Here is a 10,642-nt window from a genome sequence, read left to right on the forward strand (position 1 = left end):
AAGGATACGTTGTTTCCAAGTAAGATCAAGAATTTTCATTAAGAAAATTATTATAATTCAAGAAATGTTAACATAAAAAATAAGGATAAATGCTCAATATATAAATGACAAAGAGGATGTAGTACACTCCCCACTTTAAAACTAATTTCCTCTGCAAATAGGATTAAGAATCCTAATGGGAAATAATCCATGATAGTTTTGCATGACATCTAAAAATCTGTACTGAAATTATGTTGCAGCAAAATCCCCTACACAACAGTTTCCTGGGATATACCAATTAATGTTGAAAGGTCCCATTAGAACTAATTCAACTGATCAGTATATTACTAACATTTTCCTACCATACACAGATTTTCTAGTACAATTACATAGATTTGCTTATTGACATAGTAATTACTTTATAATAATTGTGCCTTCAGGGAGGATCGAACTCCCAGCCTCTGGTTTACTAGACCAGCGCTCTAGCCACTGAGCTATGAAGGCTCTTAGATGTAAGAATACCACCGCTAAATTTCTGGTTATTATGAGAATATAATTTTGTTACTTCATCAAGTAAATAGAATCATTTAAGGTTATAAACAACATATACTTCTGAAGAATTAAAAAAAAACGACTGTTCAACGAGTGGCGGTCAATAGACTCGTTACAGAAAAATCTTGATAGACAAATAATCTAGAGCAAAACAGGTAAAGGGGAACTGATCGGTTAATTACTCTCTCTCTCTTTAACTCTCCAACTCGTTCTCTTCTTTCCCTCATTCTCCTCCCTAACACCCACTCTACTCTCTCTCTCTCTCTCTCTCTCTCTCTCTCTCTTTCCTGTTATGATAGTTGCTTCAATTACATTACCCAGCATATTTGACATTCTATATTTCACCACTTCTCACCCCCATTCCTATTGAGGCTGAACCTGGACTTGAAGGGCATTGTGCGTGTCACTATTCATCTCAACGACCTCAAAAACTATGGATTAGACACTACTATATGTCGTTTTTTGTTAGTTTTACAAATTATATTTATAAACAATATTTTCATGCGGCTGTCTACCTTACTTAACATGAATTTACCATGGACTTTGACAATGACGGACACCTATGGGGTTAATACCATTATGCACCTTACACTTAAGGGTTGTCAGTTAGTCCTAATTAGACCCAGCATTGACAGAAAGGTTTGACATAAATGTTATCTCTAGCTTGACATCAGGTACTCTGGTTCTATGGATAAAGAGGCAATCCATCTAACACTACCTTCTATCAAATCCTATAAGCAGTCAAAGCCTGGGTGCTCTGAACTGCTACCTCAGTAACTTCACCACCATCGATCGCCAGGTCTTCTTACACCATTCAAGTTTCCCATTCCAACTGAAGTACTGGGCCATCGGAAGGGAAAGAATGGCAAAGAAAATATCCTATGAAACGAAATACTGGACAATCAGCCACAAACTACTGATTTATTGATATGCCTGAAAATAGACTTGAAATAGGAGTGTGCCTCTGATAGGATGATCACGCAAGGAGGATTAAAACCATCAGACAAGAAAGCACAAACCCAACTCGGTAATAGATTAGTAGAAAGTTTCTCCACAAGTCAGTAATAAGATACCAGTGACCGCAAAGCAACAAACTATTCCCCTCAAGTATGCAAATATACAGTAAAGAGGAAAAGGTGTTTAATCACCAGTGGAAAGGATAATGAGCACCACCAGTTACTTAGAAATACAGCAAAGGTATTAGACAGTTCTGATTACTAGTAAGGATACGTTGTTTCCAAGTAAGATCAAGAATTTTCATTAAGAAAATTATTATAATTCAAGAAATGTTAATGTATTTTTTGTACATTGTATACTTCTTAATTAATATAACATTTTAAAACTGCACCTTACCTTCTATGATGATCATTGGTTGGTCTACGGTTAACTACACCAGAGCTCTTGCCACTGAGCTATACAGACTTTTATTCAAGTTTGGAAAAGGACACCAGTTTATTGCCATTCAGTAAACATCAACACTGACAAAACCAGGTAAGAAAGTAATATCTTTGCCTTGGGAATATTGTTACCAGTTACCACATGTTTGAGAGGTACCAGTGTGGAGCACCAACAACTGCTTAACATAAAAAATAAGGATAAAGGCTCAATATATAAATGACAAAGAGGATGTAGTACACTCCCCACCTTAAAACTAATTTCCTCTGCAAATAGGATTAAGAATCCTAATGGGAAATAATCCATGATAGTTTTGCATGGCTTCTACAAATCTGTATTGAAATTATGTTGCAGCAAAATCCCCTACACAACAGTTTCCTGGGATATACCAATTATCGTTGAAGGGTCTCATTAGAACTAATTCAACTGATCAGTTATTACTAACATTTTCCTACCATACACAGTTTTTCTAGTACAATTACATAGATTTGCTTATTGACATAGTGATTACTTTATAATAATTGTGCCTTCAGGGAGGATCGAACTCCCGGCCTCTGGTTTACTAGACCAGCGCTCTAGCCACTGAGCTATGAAGGCTCTCAGATGTGAGAATACCACCGCTAAATTTCTGGTTATTATGAGAATATAATTTTGTTATTTCATCAAGTAAATAGAATCATCTAAGGTTATAAACAACATATACTTCTGAATAATTTTAAAAAAACGACTGTTCAACGAGTGGCAGTCACTAGACTCGTTACATAAAAATCTTGACTGACAAATAATCTAGAGCAAAACAGGTAAAGGGCAACTGACCGGTTAATCACTCTCCCTCTTTAACTCTCTAACTCGTTCTCTTCTTTCCCTCATTCTCCTCCCTAACACCCACTCTGCTCTCTCTCTCTCTCTCTTTCCTGTTATGATAGTTGGTTCAATTACATTACCCAGCATTTTTGACATTCTATATTTCACCACTTCTCACCCCCATTCCTATTGAGGCCGAACCTGGACTTGAAGGGCATTGTGGGTGTCACTATTCATCTCAACGACCTCAAAAACTATGGATTAGACACTACTATCTGTCGTTTTTTGTTATTTTTACAAATTATATTTATAAACAATATTTTCATGTGGCTGTCTACCTTACTTAACATGAATTTACCATGGACTTTGACAATGACGGACACCTATGGGGTTAATACCGTTATGCACCTTACACTTAAGGGTTGTCAGTTAGTCCTAATTAGACCCAGCATTGACAGAAAGGTTTGACATAAATGTTATCTCTAGCTTGACATCAGGTACTCTGACTCTGTGGATAAAGAGACAATCCATCTAACACTATCTTCTATCAAATCCTATAAGCAGTCAAAACCTGGGTGCTCTGAACTGCTACCTCAGTAACTCCACCACCATCGATCGCCAAGTCTTCTTACACCATTCGAGCTTCCCATTCCAACTGAAGTACTGGGCCATCGGAAGGGAAAGAAAGGAAAAGAAAATATCCTATGAAACGAAATACTGGACAATCAGCTACAAACTACTGAGTTATTGATATGCCTGAAAATAGACTTGAAATAGGAGTGTGTTCCTGATTGGACGATCACGCAAGGAGGATTAAAACAGTTAGACAAGAAAGCACAAACCCAACTCGGTAATAGAATAGTAGAAAGTTTCTCCACAAGTCAGTAATAAGATACCAGTGACCGCACAGCAACAAACTATTCCCCTCAAGTATGCAAATATACAGTAGAGAGGAAAAGGTGTTTAATCACCAGTAGAAAGGATAATGAGCACCACCAGTTACTAAGAAATACAGCAAAGGTATTAGACAGTTCTGATTACTAGTAAGGATACGTTGTTTCCAAGTAAGATCGAGAATTTTCATTCAGAAAATTATTGTAATTCAAGAAATGTTAACATGAAAAATAAGGATAAAGGCTCAATATATAAATGACAAAGAGGGTGTAGTACACTCCCCACCTTAAAACTAATTTCCTCTCCAAATAGGATCCTAATGGGAAATAATCCATGATAGTTTTGCATGGCTTCTACAAATCTGTATTGAAATTATGTTGCAGCAAAATCCCCTACACAACAGTTTCCTGGGATATACCCACTAACGTTGAGGGGTCTCATTAGAACTAATTCAACTGATCAGTTATTACTAACATTTTCCTACCATACACAGATTTTCTAGTACAATTACACAGATTTGCTTATTGACATAGTAATTACTTTATAATAATTGTGCCTTCAGGGAGGATCGAACTCCCGGCCTCTGGTTTACTAGACCAGCGCTCTAGCCACTGAGCTATGAAGGCTCTTAGATGTAAGAATACCACCGCTAAATTTCTGGTTATTATGAGAATATAATTTTGTTATTTCATCAAGTAAATGGAATCATTTAAGGTTATAAACAACATATACTTCTGAATAATTTTAAAAAAACGACTGTTCAACGAGTGGCAGTCACTAGACTCGTTACATAAAAATCTTGACTGACAAATAATCTAGAGCAAAACAGGTAAAGGGCAACTGACCGGTTAATCACTCTCCCTCTTTAACTCTCTAACTCGTTCTCTTCTTTCCCTCATTCTCCTCCCTAACACCCACTCTGCTCTCTCTCTCTCTCTCTCTCTTTCCTGTTATGATAGTTGGTTCAATTACATTACCCAGCATTTTTGACATTCTATATTTCACCCCTTCTCACCCCCATTCCTATTGAGGCTGAACCTGGACTTGAAGGGCATTGGGGGTGTCACTATCCATCTCAACAACCTCAAAAACTATGGATTAGACCCTACTATCTGTCGTTTTTTTTGTTTTTTTACAAATTATATTTATAAACAATATTTTCATGTGGCTGTCTATTTTTTTTTTTTATTGGCTACTCTTACAAAGGCCTTGTAGATTCACATTCCAGATGTATCACTCTCATTATGTAAGGCGTAACCTCTTTTACCTACTTATATAGGTTCCTGGTACAACAAACATTCAAGAGACTAACCAGGGCTATCTAGATGTTTCTGCCAACAACCTTGGTTACCAATTTTATCACCACTCAACAAATCAGTTCTTCTTAAGATCTGGAGGAACGTCGATGGCCAACCAGCCGTGGCCCCGTTGCCTACGTGATGTCGCCGCCCCCCGACATCCCCATATAATATGCTTAGGCCGCCCTCGATGATCTTGATGGAGAGCAGCTCAATGTCGGGGACCCGCATACCCAAACTTTGACAGACGCGGATGGATTCTCTTGATTTGAGCCTCTCCAGTTCCCTGTCACCGCTTCTATGGATGGTATTGTCTCTGTAATTTCTCTGGTTTTCTCCTTGATATCTGGTGTGTCGTATTTTGAGACTTTGTTTTGATGAAATACATCAATGGAATTGACGTTAGCGACGGCAACAACTTGCGCGTCGATTATCATAGAGCCGGTTTCCTTCCACACCATAAGGTCCGGCTTTCTTAGGCCCTCTCTTGTCGTCATCCGTGGTTCCAATCTTGTCTGATATCCTTCTTCCTCGGCCTTCGTTTTAAGATATTTCACTATGCCGTCGTGCCTTTTTATCCGCCATGGTTGCACTGCGGGGCACACCTGCAGGATGTGGTGTAGTGTGCCCGGGGAGTTACACCCTAGATCACACCGGCTCGACGTGTCTCTGCCGCGAGCGCTTCGGGCTGGTGTTGGTAAAATTCCCATTTGAAGCTTAATTGCGTTAACGAAGGTGCCCCCCCTCATAAGGCGATTCCCAGCGTCTATCCACTTGGGTTTAATACTGTGGGAGGCTTCTTTCAGTCCGGTACCGTCTATGGAGTCGTACAGTTTTATTTTCCAATTCGTAAGGGCCGGCGGGGGATGTCCTTCCAGATGTTTCTTGGCTATGTTGCTCACAACTCTGTCTTCTGAATTTCCCATGCATACGAGTAAGTTTCTCTTGGCGACTGGTGTGCTGTCCGTCATACATTCGATTCCTAGTCCTCCGTCGGTAGTTTTAGCATAAAATACTCCAAGAGGAGTATCTTTAGGCAGATGTAATGCCTTCCTTACGAAATGTCTTGTTTCCAAGTCGAGTTTCTTTGGTTGATATTGTTTGATTTCATCCTGATGAAGCACGTGGTGGTATCGTGGGATGAGCACATTCTTAAGTGCCCACAGTTTTTGCTGGGGCTTGAGAAGTTCTTTTTGTAAGTTGCCCAGTTCGACATGGATTCTCCTTATAGGTTTGGGGCCATTCGGTGTTTGTATCACCCCAACTTGGACTCCCAGGTACTTGTAGAAGCTGGTTACAGACAATTTTGGTATAGCCACTTCTTTGTAAACAAAACCACGGTCGTGGTACCAGGTTTTTCTACCTGGATCTGCCTTGATCCCGGTGGTGGCGCACTTCCCTATTCCAGGCTCCAGTCCTAGTTTGGCCGCTTCGTCTAGTAAAGTTTCGATTGCCGTTGTCAATCCATCTCTCGTAGTTGCCACCACCACGATATCATCAGCAAATGCCAGGTAATTTATCCTTTCCCCCTGCAGAGTGGCCCCGACACCCTCAGGGATCTTTTTCAGCACTTGGTCCAATGCAATATTGAATAGTAGAGGAGACATGGGATCTCCCTGCATCACGCCTCGTTTAATTTTTACAGACACCCCGTTGATGTTAGTATTTATTTCTTGATAAAAACTTTTTAGATATGACACAGACTCGTCATTAAGCCCCGCCTTCTCAAGGGCTCTGAGCAGTGCCGGGTGACTTATTGAGTCAAACGCTTTCTTGAAATCAATGAAGGCGATATATAAGTTGGTATGGTCTTCCTTCGCTCTCTTCATGAGTTCTTTTAAGATTAGTATATTCGCGCTGACTCCCTCTTCGGGTTTAAATCCTTTTTGCCTTTTGGATGTTGGAAGGCGTTCTGATAGTCGCTTAGCTAATACTTTATGAAGGCCTCTCGTTACACCAGATGTTATAGTGATTGGTCTGTAGTCCCCTGGATCTTCTGGACTGTCGGTTTTAGGCAATAGGGTGGTCCTCCCTTTAGACCATTCCGCCGTGCAAATTTTTGTCTTCAGGACAAGATCGTAAAATTCTTTAATTTTCCCGTTGTCGGCTGCTTGGATGTCGGATGGCTTCACCCCGTCTGGGCCTGGCGCCGAGCTTAGCTTCGTTTTCTTTTTCATCCATTCTATTTCTTCTATCTTGACTGGTTCCATAATTGATATGTTATCTATCTGCTGTTCTTCACTAACCTCTTCTGGTGGTAAGCTTTCACTTGAGAAGAGAGAACACCAAAACTCGGTCGTTCCCTGTGGGAGGGACGGCCGGGCAAGGGGGTCTCTTCCCAATATTGCGTTCTGAGCAGTTCTACCTCTATTCTTCCTTCATCCTCTTTGCGTGACAGCAAACTCTCTTCTTCTTCGTATTCTTCTTGATATTGTTCCTTGGTTGTCTCCATTATACCTGGGGGGTCGTTGTTGCTCCCTCTGCCCAAATACTTCTATTCGCATTTTGTCCAGCATCTCCGATGTTATATCACTCTCACTATTTTCGCTGCTTATACTGCTATTAGAATTGGAGTCCGGGGATGATGGTGGAGAACCACCATTGCCGCTTCTTGTCATCAATCTTAAGTAGTCGTTCATTCCATCCTCTGGGATGGTTGGAGGATGGGGGTCGTCACATCTTTGCAGATGGATTTTCGCTTTTGGCAAGCCAGCTCCATTGCTGTTGATCATCCTGGCTTTTACTTCATTATAATTTTCTAGAATTTTTACATACTCTTTGGTCCTTCTTCTGCTTCTCAAACTATCTAATGTACGATAGGAGAAGAATTCTTTTTGGATCCTTTTATTGATGTGAGGATCATTCTTTAGCAGGAATTCTGCCCTGGCTAAACATATCATTTCCTCCTCCGACCATTCTGCCTGGTTGGGGAGGCACGTAACATTGAGTCATTTCTATATTTGGATTTTTCTCTTTGCGCATTTCGTTTAAGATTATTTTATATTCCTTAGATTTGCGCTTCCCAGTTATGCTATTTACAGTTCTTGCGGGGAACAAGTGCTGACTTATTTTCTGATTTATAAAGGGTTCAAGCTCGTTATCTAGTTCATAAATGGCCATTCTCCTGAGGTCCTCCACAACCCAGGGCTTGTTAACGTTTTAGCTGTGGAATTCTACAGGGTGCGCTCTTCTCTTATGTAGACGTCTGCCATTATAGGTGGTAAAAAGTCTTTGGCATATCGGGCAGACAAACATCTGTGGCTCGGGGGCCACAGATGTTTGTCTGCCCGATATAATGTAGACGTCTGCCATTATAGGTGGTAAAAAGTCTTTGGCATATCGGGCAGACAAACATCTGTGGCTCGGGGGCCACAGTAGTCATGTCTCTCTCATGACTCCTGGCGACAGCCTCGCTCTGATTTGGAGCGGAGCTGCTGGCGTTTTCTGATTGACTTTCACGCCGGGTTTCCCTGACTGGGGAGGAACGATCCACAGTCTCTCCCAAGGGAGAGACTGGGCAGGTTAGGTCCCCCTCGCGATCCGTTAGCTCCATTAGGCAAACTACCTTCTGGATGTCTAGCAGGACCTCGAAGAGGTGGATCGCTAGTAACTTAGAGTCATAGGGTAACATGAATTTACCCTGGACTTTGACAATGACGGACACCTATGGGGTTAATACCGTTATGCGCCTTACACTTAAGGGTTGTCAGTTAGTCCTAATTAGACCCAGCATTGACAGAAAGGTTTGAAGTAAATGTTATCTCTAGCTTGACATCAGGTACTCTGACTCTGTGGATAAAGAGGCAATCCATCCAACACTATCTTCTATCAAATCCTATATGCAGTCAAAGCCTGGGGGCTCTGAACTGCTACCTCAGTAACTCCACCACCATCGCCAGGTCTTCTTACACCATTCAAGTTTCCCATTCCAACTGAAGTACTGGGCCATCGGAAGGGAAAGAATGGCAAAGAAAATATCCTATGAAACGAAATACTGGACAATCAGCTACAAACTACTGATTTATTGATATGCCTGAAAATAGACTTGACATAGGAGTGTGTGTCTGATTGGACGATGACGCAAGGAGGATTAAAACCATCAGACAAGAAAGCACAAACCCAACTCGGTAATAGAATAGTAGATAGTTCCTCCACAAGTCAGTAATAAGATACCAGTGACCGCACAGCAACAAAACTATTCCCCTCAAGTATGCAAATATACAGTAGAGAGGAAAAGGTGTTTTATCACCAGTGGAAAGGATAATGAGCACCACCTGCTACTAAGAAATACAGCAAAGGATAATAGACAGTTCTGATTACCAGTGAGGATACATTGTTTCCAAGTAAGATCAAGAATTTTCATTAAGAAAATTATTATAATTCAAGAAATGTTAATGTATTTTGTGTACATTGTATACTTCTTAATTAATATAACATTTTAAAACTGCACCTTACCTTCTATGATGATCATAGCTTGGTCTACGGTTAACTACACCAGAGCTCATGCCACTGAGCTATAAAGACTTTTATTCAAGTTCGGAAAATGACACCAGTTTATTGCCATTCAGTAAACATCAACAATGATAAAACCAGGAAAGAAAGTAATATGTTTGCCTTGGGAATATTGTTACCAGTTACCACATGTTTGAGAGGTACCAGTGTGGAGCACCAACAACTGCTCAACATAAAAAATAAGGATAAAGGCTCAATATATAAATGACAAAGAGGGTGTAGTACATTCCCCACCTTAAAACTAATTTCCTCTCCAAATAGGATTAAGAATCCTAATGGAAAATAATCCATGATAGTTTTGCATGGCCTCTACAAATCTGTATTGAAATTATTTTGCAGCAAAATCCCCTACACAACAGTTTCCTGGGATATACCCATTAACATTGAAGGGTCCCATTAGAACTAATTCAACTGATCAGTTATTACTAACATTTTCCTACCATACACAGATTTTCTAGTATAATTACATAGATTTGCTTATTGACATAGTAATTACTTTATAATAATTGTGCCTTCAGGGAGGATCGAACTCCTGGCCTCTGGTTTACTAGACCAGCGCTCTAGCCACTGAGCTATGAAGGCTCTTAGATGTAAGAATACCACCGCTAAATTTTTGGTTATTATGAGAATATAATTTTGTTATTTCATCAAGTAAATAGAATCATTTAAGGTTATAAACAACATATACTTCTGAAGAATTTTAAAAAAACGACTGTTCAACGAGTGGCAGTCACTAGACTCGTTACATAAAAATCTTGACTGACAAATAATCTAGAGCAAAACAGGCAAAGGGAACTGACCGGTTAATCACTCTCCCTCTTTAATTCTCCAACTCGTTCTCTTCTTTCCCTCATTCCCCTCCCTAACACTCTCTCTCTTTTCTGTTATGATGGTTGGTTCAATTACATTACCCAGCATTTTTGACATTCTATATTTCACCCCTTCTCACCCCCATTCCTATTGAGGCTGAACCTGGACTTGAAGGGCATTGGGGGTGTCACTATTCATCTCAACGACCTCAAAAACTATGGATTAGACACTACTATCTGTCGTTTTTTGTTATTTTTACAAATTATATTTATAAACAATATTTTCATGCGGCTGTCTACCTTACTTAATATGAATTTACCCTGGACTTTGACAATGATGGACACCTATGGGGTTAACACCGTTATGCACCTTACACTTAAGGGTTGTCAGTTAGTCCT

At 40.1% G+C, this 10,642-nt stretch overlaps 4 non-coding genes across 4 annotated transcripts; all 4 read right to left on the minus strand.

Moving 5' to 3' along the window:
- Positions 1–410: 410 nt before the first annotated feature.
- On the minus strand, positions 411–483 carry Trnat-agu (transfer RNA threonine (anticodon AGU)). The gene has a single exon. It is a non-coding gene; the product is annotated as a tRNA-Thr (tRNA).
- A 1,967-nt stretch (positions 484–2,450) lies between these two features.
- Trnat-agu (transfer RNA threonine (anticodon AGU)) lies at positions 2,451–2,523 on the minus strand. The gene has a single exon. It is a non-coding gene; the product is annotated as a tRNA-Thr (tRNA).
- Positions 2,524–4,177: 1,654 nt separating this feature from the next.
- Trnat-agu (transfer RNA threonine (anticodon AGU)) lies at positions 4,178–4,250 on the minus strand. The gene has a single exon. It is a non-coding gene; the product is annotated as a tRNA-Thr (tRNA).
- A 5,693-nt stretch (positions 4,251–9,943) lies between these two features.
- Positions 9,944–10,016, minus strand: Trnat-agu (transfer RNA threonine (anticodon AGU)). The gene has a single exon. It is a non-coding gene; the product is annotated as a tRNA-Thr (tRNA).
- Between the last annotated feature and the right edge of the window lie 626 nt (positions 10,017–10,642).

This window comes from Macrobrachium nipponense, chromosome 42 (genome assembly GCF_015104395.2).
Source record: "Macrobrachium nipponense isolate FS-2020 chromosome 42, ASM1510439v2, whole genome shotgun sequence".
NCBI lineage: Eukaryota > Metazoa > Arthropoda > Malacostraca > Decapoda > Palaemonidae > Macrobrachium > Macrobrachium nipponense.